The sequence below is a fragment of the Schistocerca cancellata genome, chromosome 2 (assembly GCF_023864275.1).
Source record: "Schistocerca cancellata isolate TAMUIC-IGC-003103 chromosome 2, iqSchCanc2.1, whole genome shotgun sequence".
Classification (NCBI taxonomy): domain Eukaryota; kingdom Metazoa; phylum Arthropoda; class Insecta; order Orthoptera; family Acrididae; genus Schistocerca; species Schistocerca cancellata.
The window spans coordinates 705,139,686-705,157,965 of record NC_064627.1 but is presented as its reverse complement, the minus strand read 5'-3'; the positions used below and the strand labels follow the sequence as shown (position 1 = coordinate 705,157,965).

The 18,280-nt window shown below is 39.2% G+C and overlaps 1 long non-coding RNA gene across 1 annotated transcript in view; it reads right to left on the bottom strand.

Moving 5' to 3' along the window:
- Positions 1 to 2,939: 2,939 nt before the first annotated feature.
- Positions 2,940 to 18,280, bottom strand: part of LOC126162498 (uncharacterized) — a 32,291-nt gene continuing 16,950 nt past the window's right edge. The window contains exon 3 of the long non-coding RNA XR_007535082.1: positions 2,940 to 4,844. This is a non-coding gene — a long non-coding RNA (uncharacterized LOC126162498). The remainder of the gene's footprint in view (positions 4,845 to 18,280) is intronic.

The window sequence follows — 18,280 nt, the reverse complement described above, 5'->3', positions numbered from 1 at the left end:
TTGTGGTCTTCAGTCCTGAGACTGGTTTGATGCAGCTCTCCATGCTACTCTATCCTGTGCAAGCTTCTTCATCTCCCAGTACCTACTGCAACCTACATCCTTCTGAATCTGCTTAGTGTATTCGTCTCTTGGTCTCCCCCTACGATTTTTAAATAATAACACAATAAGAAACTTAATGATATCAGTGAGTAATGATATTTACAGTTGGGTGAAAATAACTTCCTATGCACACATAATCATTGTTTTCCTATTTACATGGTCATATTACACATATTTGCATTAATGTTGAAGCATTTTATTTAAATGTCTGTAAATTAATTTTTATTAATTGCTTCAAAGAAGAAGTACCCACTATTATTATCAATCAAGCTGTAAATCCTCTTTGATTTTATGTCTGTGTTGTTCTTTACTGCATAGTCTTGATGGGAGAATAGTTGTAAATGGACAATCTTAGGTGAAAAATGGTCAGTCTGGTGGAAGAGCTATTGTAAATGGAGCTATTGTGTTTTTATAATACTGCTGAAGGTAAAAGTATTTTGGGTTAATATTTCAGGGTGGCAAATATTACTGAATACAGCTGTTTTAGAGTTCAGAAACTTTATTTCTTTTAATTATCATTTGAAGCCACCTGAATAACAGAATACTTTCACCAGTTTCACCATCACTGTGATGGTTCGGAGGCTTGGTGCGAGCGGTGGAACCTGCACAACATTGTCGTGTTTGGAGGCCATCCCTCATTACAGATGTCGGATGTCATAAGCTGGGCAGACTGGTAAAACAGGACAGGTGGCAAACTGCTGCAGTGCTAAGATCACACATTAATGCTAGGCTGAGTACAAGTGCATCAGAACACTCCTAACAATGGGCCTCCACAGCCAATGACCCATGCATGTGCCAATATTAACACCGCTACATCAGCAACTATGACTGAAAGGGGATGTGACCTTCGGCACTAGAGTTGGCACAGTGGCAGAGCATTGCATGGTTTGCTGACTCCCAATACCTTCTTCATTGTGCTGATGAGAGAGTGTGAATCCGTCGTCCTCCAGAACAGATCCTTGACACCTGTACTGCAGAGTGGTGGTAAGCTGGCAGCAGCCCCACTATGCTCTGGGGAACAGTCACGGGGGCACTCATGACCACTAGAGCTCGTGCAAGAGACCATGATGGCCAAGGAGTATCACACACTGGTTGCAGACCATATACAACCCTTCATGACGATCATGTTTCCAGATGGCAGTGGTATTTTTAAACAACATAATGATCCATGTCACAAGGCCAGGAGTATGATGAAGTGATTCGAAGAACACAGTGGCCAGTTCCAATTAATGTGCTGGCACCCTAACTTGGCAGATCTGAACCCAATTAGACACATCTGGGACCTGATTGAACGAGGTGTCAGAGCTCTTCACCCCCCCTCCCCCCTCACCTGAATTTATAGGAATTATGTGACTTGTGTGCAGATGTGGTGCCAACTCCCTCCTGTGGCCTACCAAGACAAAACTGCTCCATGCCACGAAACATGGTTGCTGTTATCCATGTCACATGTGAACATAGTAGGTAGGTGATCATAATGTTTTGGCTGATCAGTGTATAAAGGAGATGTTGAGTTACAGACAGGAACAACAAAACGACTGCCATACATTTGAGCTTTCAGCCCAAAGGCCTTCTTCTAACACACAAATCACACACTAGACCACTGAGGACGGAATCAAGCAATTGTCTCCAGCCTCTGTGTGTGTGTGTGTGTGGGGGGGGGGGGGCGCATAACCCTCACCCTCACCCTCACCCTCACCCTCACCCTCACCCTCACCCTCACCCTCACCCTCACCCTCACCCTCACCCTCACCCTCACCCTCACCCTCACCCTCACCCTCACCCTCACCCTCACCCTCACCCTCACCCTCACCCTCACCCTCACCCTCACCCTCACCCTCACCCTCACCCTCACCCTCACCCTCACCCTCACCCTCACCCTCACCCTCACCCTCACCCTCACCCTCACCCTCACCCTCACCCTCACCCTCACCCTCACCCTCACCCTCACCCTCACCCTCACCCTCACCCTCACCCTCACCCTCTCTCTCTCTCTCTCTCTCCCCCCCTCCCTCCCTCCCGCCCCCTGTAGAATAAGGCATTTCAGCTGAAAGCTCAAACATATAGCAGTCTTTTCGTTGTGCCTGTCCACAACTCAACATCTCTATTTGGCGAGTAGCAATCATAATATTGTTGTAATTCCATCCTGAATTTTCCATAATTTTATTTCTAGTATTATGTGAAATAACACTTATCCCATGTTTATTCACTTTTGTCTTCAACTGATCTGATGATGACAGTCTGTTGAAACACATTATCAATTTGGAGATTGAAAGTGCAATCCAGACAGACAATTTTTTTACAAGTGCAACTATAAAGACTTCCTATATTCCACTGTTATTCAACACACATTCAGAGGTCTGCATTGACCATGAGGTATCCAACCTCCAGAAGTCTCTGCTGTGTATTTTCAGAAAAGTCAGGAGCTACTTATTACTTTCTATGACTTAATTGTAAATAAGTTGTCCATAATAATGTCTGTGTTGCTGAAGAAACAGACACACAACATACACCTTAACTGATATTGAGCATTAAAAGAACAGTTTCTATGATCATCTGAACACTATTTTCGCCAAGGTGCCAATGGATAGACTGTTTTATGACTTTGTAATTTTAACCCTTTCAGACTTGATTTTTTTTCTGGAGGAAGGAAAATTTTTTTAAATACTGTAATGGACTTGGATGATTTTTTAATGATTTTAGAAGCAACATTTTTTAACATATGTTACCATTTTCGAAAAAAAAAAGTACACATTTGTGTAAACTGGGTCTCAATCAACACTGAAATCATAGCAGACAAAACTAATTTATTTAAACATTACACATAAATTTGAAATCATTTACACACAAAATACATGCAAAATTCACCATAGTTTTAATTAAAAATGAAATGAGTCAGGAATTATGTTCATTATGTGGTTCTAATTGACATGAAATGAAAGGAAACAGTTTTTTTTCCTTTGACAAACAAAGATGTACATTACATTTTTCACATTTTATTCTTGAACGTCCCTTGCATCCCGGAAATTTGCACCTGGTAGGCAGGGCACCACTTTCATGAAGAGGCAAGTGTTGTGTTCCATCATACTGAATCTCTTCAGGAGGCCTAGTTTCTCCTCGTCGTCTTTGAACAGGTGTATCTGGAGGTGTGGCAGATGGTCGGCCTCATTTTCTATTCAAGGTATCCATCCCACTTAACACTAGAACATCAGCCAGCTTCATACAGAAGTGTAGGAGATCCATTATTTTCTTCGTTTGTAGACCAACTGCTTTGGCATTTTCCTGTATTCGAGCCAGCTCTGTACCACAGCAAAATCTACAGCATGGAAAATAGTTCTGAGCATCCATTTCTTTGACTTTATAAAAATTCTGTAGTATGACATCAATTGATCAAAAAGATCAACTCCGCCCATGCCATGGTTGTAGCATTTTACAATCTCTGGTTGATCAATAGTAACGTATTTACTTTCTTTTTTGTCCCAGTGTTCAACTTTGTCAATTTCTTCTTTTCCAATAAAATTAGAGCCTAGAGCAACTGTTTTGTTGTCAACCCATTTTACCAGTGTTATGTCATCTGCACTACAAATTTCTTCTGAAAATCCTCTTTCCTCCTTCATTGCCTCCTTATCTGGTATTAGAGGAGGATTTGCAAAACGATTAACTCGGACAGTTCCAGAAGCACAAATTTTTTCTCATTTCTACGCTTGGAAAAGGTTGTATGAAGAAAAGAAATTGTCAAAACATATCTTATGCCCCATTTGGTTTTTTATTCTCTGGGCTAATTGTTGGACCTTGGCCAAATTCCTTCAACAGTCGATGCTCCCTGATAAAGAATAAAATCATAGGCTTGTCCACTCTTACCACATAACATGTACATTTTGATACCCCACGGAGAAGGTTTTCCCTTCACATACTGTTCTACTGACAGCTTCCCTGTGAATGGGATCATTGCCTCATCAACAGCAAGCTCTTCCTCCACAGATAACTCCAGACATCTGTTACAGATGGCAGTACATATAGGCTGAACTTTATTTATTTATTGATTGTCTGCTGGTATAGCCATGTTGTTAACAAGATGTAAATTTGTTCCGAGTTGGAAGAATCTATTTCTGGGCATACTGTCCAAGAATAGTTGCATTTTCAATGTTGTGTCCCAATACATTCGGACTCTAGGAAATTTTAGAGTTCCAATAATTTTATGAAGCCCAAACAAGATTTGGAGTTCTGCTGGTCTAATTGTTCCACTCTGCAAGGCATATAGGTTTGTCATATCAGCCATAGTACTGAACAGATCATTGGTAATGTACTTGCTGAAATAATTTGAAGGAGAAAGTATTTCCTGTTCTTTAATACATTGTTCCCATTCGTAATATGAATCCAGTATAGAGAGAGAGGACGATGACACCACTTGATGTCCTTTTTTCCTGACAAAATGTATTTTACATCACTGAGCTCATTGTTGGTAAGTGGATCACTGTCTTGAATATCACTATTGTTGTTATCACTGTCACTGCACACACCACTTCCATTATTTGCAGTTGACTCATCATTGGTTTCTCCGCTGTTTATTTTGTCAGCCCCCACTCTCACTTCCTTCTCTCTTTAAGTACAGTAGGATTCTACATCAGGAACTGATTCTTCACCTGATGATAAATCGAAATCTGACACCTCTCCATTCAGCATCTCTAAAATGGCATCTGCATCTCGCTCAATGTTGAAATACTGTTTCTTCGACATGATGAACAGAACTGAAATATTCACAAATAATAATATCAGTACTGGTATTTCCCTAAAATAATAATTTACAGTAGTCATCAACTGGAGCTTCAATGCTATGTCTATTTTCCTAAATGTTGCTCATAACAATACTTAGTAATACAACATACTTCATATATTTTGAATAAATCCCAGTCAAAACTCATACAATCTTCAGGATAAAAAGAAACTGTTCCAACAAGCACTTCATGTGAAGGAAACACAAGATACTCAGTGTTATGTAAAACATTGTTCTTGAGACCTCATGGCTACAATTGTGCACACAGAAAAACATCGCTTCTTTTTGTTGACTAAAACAAATGATTTTGAAATATTGATTGTTGTAATAAATAAATCGAACATTCTACAATGTTCATGCGAAACAATAATACTGGTACTAAACCATACTGTGGGTTACAGCTTACCGAGGACTACCACGTACTTTCAAGGTCACAAACTGCTCTGCACTGCTACATTAATCTGTTGATATGTTTATAGCACTGCACAACAGATGGCAGCACTTGTGCACGGTGAAAAGAATGAACATTCACAAATGTGCACATCAGCTCCCAATTGAGGAAATATTTCTATTGCATTTAAGACGTCGTGAAAATTAATGTACACAATTGTAACCACAGGGTCTGAAAGGGTTAATGTTTAGAGTGTAGCAGTGTTACTGGGAAGTAAGTAGGAAATTGCACTTCCAACACACACTACTACTTAGTCTTAGTAGTGAACATAAAGTCTTTATCTTTCACACTCAGTTCATCCTACCAAAACACTTAAAGAACACATGGATATATACGAAGACCTCAGGGAATATATGTGATTAGTGGACAGACCAACTTTATATCAAAAGTGTTGTAGCCATTTTCCCAATCTAATAGGAAATTTCACAAATCAAAATTTCAAAATGAAACTGTCACCAGCTGACTCACCATCCACTCAACATAACAAAATTAGAGTAAGAATGGACCATACTTTGAATAATACCAAAATATAAATCTATTTATTACTTGCTCTGTTTTATTTACAAGAGAGAGTAAAATGAAAACCACAAATTTTTTTGTAATTTTTGTTTTTTGTTGAACAAAAGTGGAAATCACGTATCATTTTTTGACATAGTCTCCTACAACACACTTCCTCTAGCATGTACGAAGTGCACAGATTCCTCTAAGGGCCAAGGGGGGAGGGGGGGGGGATTTTTGATCATGTGTGCAGTCAGTTCTGAACTGCCTGCTGCACGTCTTCATCAGAACAAAATTTCTTTCCTCCCATCACCTATTTTTTAGTTTAGTCTCCTGTAACAATTCTCACATAAAAGCCATCACCCTCTGCTTCAAAGCACAGCGAAAGTTCTCAGACGTTAATGCCTCACTCTTTCAGTTCTGGAGTGAGCAGCCATGGCACCAACCTTGCAGACACTTTGTAAAATTTATGCACTTCATGAATAATGTTACATGTTGAGCCATGACCAGTGTTCATATTTGCAGCTATTTCAACCAACAAGAGATGGTGATTTACCATCACGATGGCTTCAACTGCTGCAGTAGACTCTGATGCCACAACTTGATGAATGTTTAAGTGTTCGTGGTGACTGTGTTGAAAAGTGAAAAATATGTGCATATTGTAGTTTGTGATTCAATTTATGTTCATAAATAAAGTTTCTCATACTTTATTACAAATCAGTTCTTACTTTGAAAATGACCCACGAAATTAAAAAATTCCCATTACTTTTTGATCACATCTCATATATATCATTTCTGTATTGTTTATGACATGTCCAGTTTTATTACACTGAATGGTCCAAGAAAGAATAAATCCAAAGAGTCAAATGAAAATCTTAAAAATGTAATTAAAAATAGACATTTTGCACCATTGCTCTGTAAGTTGGCAGTACTGTTACCAATGATGTAAGGAAAGACCTATAGGGGGCAGCATGCTACAGACAAGCAAAATGCGGCCACAATACCAGTTCAAAATGGCTACCCCACTTGTGACATGCAGCAAGAAAGAACAACATTCTGTCATACATTTTCTGAGCAGTGAAGATATGAAAGCTATTGAAATCCATCAGCAAATGAAGGTCCAGTATGGTGATGCATTTCTCGCTGCAGCAAGTGCTCGAGTGGAGTATAAAGTTCGGAAATGGTGTGAGTTCTGTGACAGAAGCCTAGTGCCTGGTTTAAGAACACCACCATAGAAAATCATGACCACAGTTTTTTGGGACCAGAAAGACATTTTTCTGTTTGACTTTTGCCAAGAGGAATGGCAATAAACGCTGAAAGTATTGGGAAACATTATTAAAGGTTAGGCGTGTTATTCAAAATTGCAAGTGGGGGATTGCTCTCTAGCAGCGTCGTTCTACTTTCTATGTTGAAGGTTCTTGTTTGAATTTTCTTGGTTTCATTGGGTAGTTTGAATGATGCCACTCACTCATTGGATTGACATTTATTCTCTGGAGTGTAGTGGGCAATTCATGTCTCATCACCAGTCACAAATGTGGGTCAAGAACTCGTCACCATCCTTGTGACAGTGCTCCAAAACAGACAAAGAATGTGCCATTCGCTTTGTTTTGTGTTCTTCTGTCAACATTTTCGGCACCTATCTTGCACACTTTTTTTTTAGTGAAGTTTGTCAGTAACAATGTGAAAAACTACCGATCTTGAAACTTGTGGAAATTTCTGATGCAGCTTGTCAATTGTGAAGCACCTGTTTTGGCAAAGTGCCTCATCCACTTCTTGTGTCAGTCTTCATGCTTCAAAGTAGGCCCTCCAGATCGTTCATCACAAACATTTGTCCTCCCTTCACTAAACAGCCTACACCATTTAGGCACATTTCCATCATTCATTACACCTGCACCATAAATTTCAACAAGCTGTCAGTGAATTTCAGCAGGACGAACTTGTTTTGCCTTGAAGAGCTGAATAACCGAGTGCACCTCACAATTGGCAGGATTACTGACTGACATGGTGACAAACAAAGCAGTATGATCATACAACCAGCACCAGCAGAGATGTAGTGGCAGGATGCATGGACAAGATCATTTCTTACTTCAAAAATAACCATTGTACATCTGATTTTCATATTTTTTTATCTTGTTGTTTCACATTTTCCTGCACATTGTTTGCATTTTCAGCTGTTTTGAATATTTAATTTATTGATGACAGTCAAAATGGTTGTGTGTGTTTGAGAGCTCGGTGAATTTTTACTTTCAAAAAAGATGGATTACAGAATTTGATTAAATTTTGCAAGAAAAATGGAATAAAGTGCAGCACCACATTCAAATGGTGACTGTGGCTTGTGGCGAATCTGCTGTCAGTCTGACATGAGTTTATGAGTGATATAAATATTTCAAAGAGTGTTGAAAAGACATTGAAAGTGACAGAATTTGATTAAAGTTTGCAAGAAAAATGGAATAAAGTGCAGCACCACATTCAAATGGTGACTGTGGCTTGTGGCGAATCTGCTGTCAGTCTGACATGAGTTTATGAGTGATATAAATATTTCAAAGAGTGTTGAAAAGACATTGAAAGTGACTGAGATGGATGCCTTAGCACATCAATTACTGATTACATTGTGGAAGAAGTGCAGAAAATGGTTGTGGACAATCATTGAATCACCATTTGTTTTGGGCACAAAACGAGTAGCAGCAAAATATATTCCGAAACTGTTGAATTTTAGCCAAAACTGACATTGTGTAGACATCGCTCATGAATTGCTGAATGAAGGCAACCGTGATCCAGAATTTCTAAAGGAGGTTATAACAAGTGACAAAACACAGGTATACTGGTACAATGTCGAAACCGAGGCCCAATCGTTCCAATGGAAACTGCCTGAACAGCCGAGACAAAAGTAATTTTCACAAGTTCAATCACAAGCGGAAGTTGTTCTCACTGTTTTCTTCGATTACAGTGGGGTAGTGCATCATCAGTTCCTGTCTTACAGTCGTACAGTCAATATGGAATACTACCTGGAAGTTATGCCCTATTTCCATGAAGCAACCCGAATAAAATGACTGGACTTGTGGCAAAACCACTCATGGAAATTGCATCACAATATAATGATCACATTACAATGCTTGTTTGTGATTTTTTGGCAAAAACAAAACTGTTATATTGCGTCAGCCACCATATTTGTCGGACATAGCCTCCTACGACTTCTTTCTATTCCTGAGGCTGAAAAGAACCACGAGAAGATGCCGTTTTGCCACCACTGATGAGATAAAAATATAATCGCCAAGGAGCTGAACACCACAATGAAAAGTGCTGGCACAAGTATATTATATCTGAGGAGGATTACTTTGAAGGGAACGAAGCTGTTGATGAATAAATAAATATTCTTTAAGAAAAACGTAAAGTTCCGTTTCTTTTTTATCACACCTCATACATATGTAGGATGGAATCTCTAGAGTGAAGAAGATACATTTTCAAGAGCTAAAAAATAAACGTCAGACCAAAGTAAGGGATATGAACATGTGGTGGCAACAAAAAATAAGAAACCTACAAGACTCATATGATACTGTACACCTACAATACCTTTGTACTAGAATAAAAGAGCTACCTATATGGGCCCATTCAGTCCTCAACAGGACTCCTAAAAGCTGAAGACATCTCCATATTCACTGACAGCCAAGACATCTTTAAGCTCTCCAAAGAACTCTCACGCAAACCACCTCCTAAAGACAAGATACTGTTTAACCCTTTCACGATTGCATTAGTTAAAATTTTGCATATTACTGTAAAAATTGGCTTCCTTATTTTGGAATGGATACCGAATCAGGCCATATTTCTAAAGTTTGATTGTTGTTTATAGTTTTATAATTATTATTTTAAGTAGGATGTATATGTCCCACTGGACTCGAGGAGGAATAAATTGAGAAATCCCTCCCCCCCTCCCCCCCCCCTCTCTCTCTCTCTCTCTCTCTCTCTCTCTCTCTCTCACTCACTGTTAAAGGAAGAAACTAAGCACCATTATTATGTCAACTCTCTCTCTCACTCACTGTTAAAGGAAGAAACTAAGCACCATTATTATGTCAAACAAATTTATTTATTTGCAGCTTAACATTTTTTTGAAATTTTTCAAAACATGGCTGAAGAAATAGTGGTACTTTACAGTATCTACATATGAAATTAGTCTTAATCTCTTGCTTCCTTGTACTGCATTGCCTGTATCACCTCCCTGTGCTCTGGTGGAAAATATTTTGCAGCTGCACACAAGCACACATCATCAGCAACTTCACAAACTACTGGTTTGTTTTTTTGCAATGAATGCTTCCCTTCCCCTTTTTTTTTACATTTCTCCCAGGTGAAAGCTCCCTTACAAGAACAAGGGGAAAAGGAAGTTGATTACATTTTCCTTCATTATTACAGTTTCACATTATGAAACTGTTTACTATTTCAATGTCCAAAACAAAAGAAAAAACACAATGCACCATTTGAGTGATCTGCTGCCAATAAGGATGTCTTTCTCTCTGCTGGTCAAATTTGATCTACAGCTCCCACTGCAGTTGTGTACTCCATGACAGATGCAGGGCAGGTTGTAGATCAGATGGTACCATCTCTATTTTTTTGTGACAAATCTTTTATTTTCAGGTGGTTAGCAGTTGGCAAAACTGTTACTGGCTTTTTGTCTTACCATTTTATTGCAGATACACACCCTTTCGTACAGAAGACAAACTCTCCACATTGTAACTGGCCTTTCCTCTTTATAACATCAACCAGGACCTTCCTATTTTGCCTGACTGTGCCAACAGCACAAAGACCAATTCATATAAGGATACCATTAGTCTGAATAAGGTGAAAAAATTGTCAAAGGCAACAAGACAATGACAATCCATGAAAGTCTCACATAGTCTCATTAGAAACCACCCTTCAAGAGAAAATCTGGAATCTTCCTGTTCTGCACATTTTCCCTGTATAAATTTGAAAATTAGAAACAAAATCTGTTTTAGTGTTGGCTAAGCCCCATAATTTACAACTGCACTTTTACTGGCATATAATGCTTAATGAGGATTGGTCTTTGAAAGGTATCGTGCTCTCATCAACAGCAATACGCTTGATGGAACGTGAACTTGTTTCAAACAAGCACTGAGTTTCTGAATTATGGATACTCTGAAGGTAATCATATTCAGCATTGCCTCTAGGTATAGTTTTTGTATTGTCATTGCAGTGCAAATTTTCTACAAATAATTTTAGTCTTGTCTTTGTCATAAGCTCAGACACAGCAGTGACACCTAGAAGGGAATCACTTGACCAATAGCATGCATTGTTCTCTTTCTTGTGTAAACTAGCAGTTTGCTTCCTCACAAAACGTTTCAATACTAACTCAGTAAAAGTGTAAGGCAAGCACAGTAAAACCCCACTTTTACACTTTTCAAGGGACTTGAAAAGAAATGACATAAACTGTGAGAAAATGTAAAATGTGGAAATTACTTTTTAAGTTTTACTGGTTATTTATGGGGCCCCCTTTCCATTTTCGTAGTTTTGTATGATATATGTAGATAATAGGGAACAAAATACTCATCAGGGAATGTTTATTATTTAATAAAGGTTATCTGAATTTAGTGCTATGTTTAGCATGTAATATGACATTCACCGACACTTTAGCACAACAAATCGCATTAAAAATAATGCAAACCACCCGACTGCCATGTTGATTTACATGTTTGCAAAGCTAAAGTGATGCAATTGGCAGTTTTAGTATTTACACTAGATGCCTATGAAAAGTGCAGGTCAAGTGTATACTGCATTAAAAACCTCCCTAAACTGCATAATTTTTAGTGTAACTTTCTTGCAAAAGTGATGTCAGCAGATGTATACAGTACCAGCCATTTATCTTGCTTTTTTTGATTTTGTATATATAGGTGCGTGAAATATTGTAAACTATGTTAAATATGGCACTAAACTATAGATCAATCAGTAACCACAGCCTTTATTTCACACCCACTGGATTCGTCAGATCGCAGCGAAATTGACACTTTCAAATCAACATAGACATCGGGGTTACGAAGAGATCAGTCTGTATCCACAGCCAAAATTACAGGGAAGAAAATCATACTACACTGAAGAATTTCAAGCACACATTTACAAAACATTAATATGCCATTTATATTTATTATACTGACTTTAATTTGGTTGGTCTATAAATATGACGTGAACAAATGGGTACAGTAGTTAATACTTTTTCACAAAAAAAAAAAAAAAAAAAATCCAGAATTGTGGGTTGTTTTAATTTTTTCTGATTAATTTTTTCAATGTGGTTTTCGAGTTCAACACAATGGAAAACCTTGTCGTCAACATCTGCAGCTGAAATATATTTTTTAATTGTTTCCACTTCACTTCAGCATTAACAACTGCAAATGAGGAAACCTCATTGCCCTCATCACTGTCACTTTCTATATTTTCTTGTGTGTGAAAGTCGATCACGTCATCCATAGAAACACTTTCCACAATGACATCACATCAATGTATAAGAAATCGTGAACTGGATGCTGCAGCTGCAGCTTTTCCCATGATGAAATAAGCAGTTTTTCACAGTTATCACTAACACTCACATCTAGTGTGTCAGATCCATTTCCATGGTCGGCTTCAATGAATCTCACTCTTCGGAGGCAACTGGAGATGGTGGCCGCCATAACTTCTGTCCATGCCTTTGCAATATAATGCAAAGCATCTAAAATTGACACTTTAAAGAAGGCTGGGTCATTCCTAATTTCCATCAAAGTTAATGTCTTCTGCACAATCACCTTCCTACAGCGTTTTTTGAAGGCATGGATAATACCCAAATCCAAAGGCTGTAATTTGCTTGTGCAGTTTGGTAGCAGAAACTCTAATTGCACATTACACAGACGTAAATTTCTGGGATGCGCACGGCAACAATCCACTAATAGAAGAACTTTTCTGTTGTTAGTACCCATTCTTGCATCAGGCAACGTAATTGCTTCTCGAGTAATTCCGACATCATCCACACTTTCTTGTTGGCACTGTAGTTCGTTGGCACTGTTTTTGTGTGTTTAAAACACCATGTATTTTACATTTGCCCGTCACAAGCGGTTTAATTTTTTCAGAACCACCCCTGATCGTGCCTAATATTGCTGACAGGTGAGCTTTACTGTGTTTGCATCCATGGAAGTTTTAGTTTTTACAGGCAAGCATTTTATTTGGAAATACGCTGACATAGAGACCCGTTTCGTCAATATTGACGATATCCTTCAGTTTATATTGTTTCAAAAGTTCTTGCAACCTGCCACTCTGTTTTCTTCACCACATACAGTTTTATACACTGCATTGTACTGCTTCTTGTATCTATCTGTCCACCCATTAGATGCTGTAAAGTCCTTGATCCCAAGCATATTGGCGCCTTTCAGTGCCTTTTCGCGCATCATCACACCATTTATTGGAATATTCGACACACGTGCTGCATGAAACCAGTTCTTTGCAATTTCTTCCAGTTCTGTGAATTTTGAATAGCTGTCATATTTTTTTTCCCCACTGTTGCTTACACTTTCCAAAATAGAGTCTCTGTTTTTCACAATAGGGTTCAATGTAGATAGTGGTATTCCTAAACTCTGTGCTAATACAACACGTGTTCCATGGTGAGCTTCAACTCTTTCCAGGATTTTTACCTTTTCTTCCATAGAAAGGGTTTCCCTGTCCCTTTTGGCAGTACCAGAGTTTTCCATCTTAAATTGTGACAGAAAACAACAACGTGAAAGAATCAACTAACCACAGACTTCAATCACTTCACACAAGGCTACAAACATGCACAAGGCTACACACACACACACACACACACACACACACACACACACAAAAGCAAAGTCAGAAACACAAACTCTTCACACAGCAGTTGTCGAGAGTAGCTGCGTCGATTGAAATCGTTGTCAACCTCAGATGGCAAACAACACTGTACAATGCGTATACGAACCAAAAAGGAAACTACCATATAACAGCAAGTTACAAACACTGGGAAATGGGTATCCTCTGTAAGGGATCATTATCACAGGGTGAAGTTAACACCAAAACAATGCAGATACGATAAAGTAAGGTCACTCCTTATTGTAGGACACAGTACAGACAGATAAAGTTGGTACTGACCCGAAACAAATGAATGTTTCTCAGAAGTTGCATGTTGTTCCGGCTTCTATCGAAACAGTTACTCCCATTGGCCATCATGCCGAGTTGTTGTTGGCAGCGGCAGTATACAAATAACGATTTGTTCCGACTTAATATTTGCTGAGTAGAGCACCCTAGTGTCAAGAAAGTTAACTATGTAAAGTATGTGTTGTGTACATAGTTCCGCGTAGTCAGCGCGTACATAACTTTCCCACTACAGTGCGCCCCGCTAAGGACAACAGCGCAGGCGCAGCGCTCGTCCGTCTCCGCATTACGAGATGGCACTGCCATAGTGACAAACCAAATTCTGCTTCCGCCAATCCGCGTATTAATATGTAACGCAGCCAATGAGATTGCTGCTAACGTAGAACCTTTTCTCCTCGCGAATCACACTCGTGCAGTCATACATGAATGCACAAGGTATTATAACGAGTGTACAGACTTCCGATTAGTCAGTCTGAATTTGTCTGCACCAGTCTGTATCAGTCTACATTAGTCTGTACCAGTCTATAGTCAAGTTTCAGTCTGCGCCTAATAAGATTACCATATTCCTGTACATAGCCATGCAGATAAATGTATAGACACTTTTGTCAAGTATCAGACATATATGTGAGAATAAGATTAACGTACCAATACCAAAGGAACTTCAAATTGTCAATTGTAAATAGCATTCAGAACCAAGTTAAGTAATTTTTATGTTTGTTATTATTTTAATAAATGTGTGTGAAAATTAATCAAGTTCTGTTTAAAGTTGGTCACCGTCAACCTGCTACTCTAAGCGTGCAAGTGGCATTTCTATCATCTGACTTAAGACGAAGATAAACACGCCACGATAAGACCATGAGACATAGTGCTGACACTCACCTACTTCATTAGAGCGACAAGTCAATCTGATGGTGTGTGTACTGAAGGTCTTACAGTACGCACACCACATTGATCCCATCCTCTTCGCCAATCACTCGTTGCAAATCACATTTAAGTGCCTGGCAGAGGGTTCATCGAACCACCTTCACAATTCTCTATTATTCCAATCTCTTACAGCACACAGAAAGAATGAACACCTATATCTTTGCACACGAGCTCTGATTTCCCTTATTTTATCGTGGTGATCATTCCTCATTGTGTAGGTCGGTGTCAACAAAATATTTTCGCATTCGGAGGAGAAAGCTGGTGTCTGGGATTTTGTGAGAAGATTCAGTCGCAACGAAAAACGCCTTTCTTTCAATGATGTCCAGCCCAAATCCTGTATCATTCCTGTGACACTCTGCCCATATTTCATGATAATACAAAACATGCTGCCTTTCTTTGAACATTTTCGATGTACTCCGTCAGTCCTATCTGGTAAGGATCCCACACCGCGCAGCAGTATTCTAAAAGAGGACGGACAAGCGTAGTGTAAGCAGTCACCTTAGTAGGTCTGTTACATTTTCTGAGTGTCCTGCCAACAAAACGCAGTCTTTGGTTAGCCTTCCACACAACATTTTCTGTGTGTTCCTTCCAATTTAAGTTGTTCGTAATTGTAATACCTAGGTATTTAGTTGAATTTATGGCTTTTAGATTAGAATGATTTATCATATAACTGAAGTTTAATGAGTTCCTTTTAGCACTCATGTGGATGACCTCACACTTTTCGTTATTTAGGGTCTACTGCCACTTTACGCACCTCTCAGATATTTTTTCCAAATTGTTTTGCAGTTTGATTTGATCTTCTGATGACTTTATTATTCAATAAACGACAGCACCATCTGCACACAACCAAAGACGGCTGCTCAGATTGTCTCCCAAATCATTTATATAGATAAGGAACAGCAAAGGGCCTATAACACTACCTTGGGAAATGCCAGAAATGATTTCTGTTTTACTCGATGACTTTTCATCAATTACTACGAACTGTGACCTCTCTGACAGGAAATCACAAATCCAGTCACATAACTGAGATGATATTCCATAAGTAAGCAATTTCACTATGAGCCACTTGTGTGGCATAGTGTTAAAAGCCTTCTGGAAATCCAGTAATACGGAACAAATCTGAAATTCCTTGTCAATAGCACTCAAAATTTCATGTGAATAAAGAGCTAGTTGTGTTACACAGGAATGATGTTTTTCTAAGCCCATGTTGACTGTGTGTCAATAGGGCATTTTCTTTGAGGTAATTCATAATGATTGAACACAATATATGTTCTAAAATCCTGCTGCATATCGACATTAACAATGTGCGCCCTGCAATTTAGTGGATTACTCCTATTACCTTTCTTGAATATTGGTGTGACCTTTGCAACTTTCCAGTCTTTGAGTACAGATCTTTCGTCGAGCGAATGGTTGTATATGATTATTAAGTATGGAGCTAATGCATCAGCATACTCCGAAAGGAACCTAACTGGTATACAGTATGGACCAGAAGACTTGCTTTTATTAAGTGATTTAAGTTGCTTCACTACTCCGAGGACATTTACTTCTACATTACTCATGTTGGCAGCTGTTCTCGATTCAAATTCTGGAATATTTACTTCATCTTCTTTTGTGAGGGCATTTTGGAAGGCTGTGTTTAGTAACTCTGCTTTGGCAGCATGTCTTCAATAGTATCTCCATTGCTATCGTGCAGAGAAAGCATCGATTGTTTCTTGCCACTAACATACTTCACATACGACCAGAATCTCTTTGGGTTTCTGCCAGGTTTCGAGACAAAGTTTCACTGTGGAAACTGTTATAGGCATTGAAGTCTGCGCTAAATTTCGAGCTTCTGTGAAAGACCAACACTCTTGGGGATTTGGTGTCCGTTTAAATCTGGCATGTTTATTTCGTTGTTTCTGCAACAGTTTTCTAACTCGTTTTGTGTACAAAGGAGGATCAGCTCTGTCGTTTGTTAATTTATTTGGTATAAATCTCTCAATTGCTGCTGATACTATTTCTTTGAATTCAAGCCACATCTGGTCTGCACTTATATTATTAATCTGGAATGAGTGGAGGTTGTCTCTCAAGAAGGGGTCAAGAGAATTTTTTCTGCTTTTTTGAATAGGTATATTTTTCGCTTATTTTTCAAGGATTTGGGAATTACAGTATTCAATCTCGCTACAACAACCCTGTGTTCACTAATTCCTGAATCGTTTTTGATGCTACCTATAAGCTCAGGATTATTTGTTGCTAAGAGGTCTAGTGTGTTTTCACAACCATTTACTATTCGCGTGGGCTCATGAACTAACTGCTCGAAATAATTTTCAGAGAATGCATTTAGCACAATTTCGGATGATATTTTATGTGTACCTCCGGAATTCAACATGTCTTTTCACCATTATATCAAGGGTAAATTAAAGTCACCACCAACTATTGTTGTATGCGTCAGGTACGTGTTTGAAATCAAACTCAAGTTTTCTTTGAACCTTTCAGCAACTGTAGCATCTGAATTGGGAGGTCAGTAAAAGGATCCAATTATTATTTTATTCCAGTTGCCAACAATGACCTCTGCCCATACTAACTCACAGGAAGTATACTTCAATTTCACGACAAGTTAAACTACTTTTGACAGCAACAAACAAGCCACTGCAAACCGTGTTTAGCCTATCGTTTCAAAACACCGTTAGGTTCTTCACAAAAATTTCGGCTGAGCTTATATCCGGCTTCAGTCAGCTTTCAGTGCCTATAATGATTTGAGCATCAGTGCTTTCTATTAGCGCTTGCAGCTCTGGTACTTTCCCAACACAGCTACGACGATTTACAACTGTTATACCAATGGTTCCTGTATCTACGTTCTCCCTGTGTTCTGTGACTGAAGCCATTCTTGTGTTTTCCCGAGACCCTCTAACCTAAAAAACCGTCTAGTCCATGCCACACAGCTCCTGCTACCTGTGTAGCCGCCTCATGCATATAGTGGACACCTGACGTATTCAGCAGAATCCGAAACCCAACCACCCTTTGGCGCAAGTAGAGGAATCTGCAGCCTACATGGTCACAGAACTGTCTGATCCTCTTGATTCAGACCCTCCACTCGGCTCTGTACCAGAGGTCCACAATCAGTCCTGTCGACTATGCTGCAAATAGTCAGCTCTGCTTTCATCTTGCAAGCAAGACTGGCAGCCTTTACCACTTCTGTTAGCCACTCGAAACCAGAGACACTCTCCTCTGATCCAAAGTGACACACATCATTAGTACAGAAGTGAGCAACCACCTACAGTTGGCTGCACCCTTTGCTCTTCCTGGCATCCGGGAGGACTCCTTCCACATCTGGAATGACTCCACCTGGTATGACACGGAGTGCACATTGGTTTTCTTACCCTTCTTGTCAGCCAAGTCCCTAAGGAGCCCCATAACATGCCTAA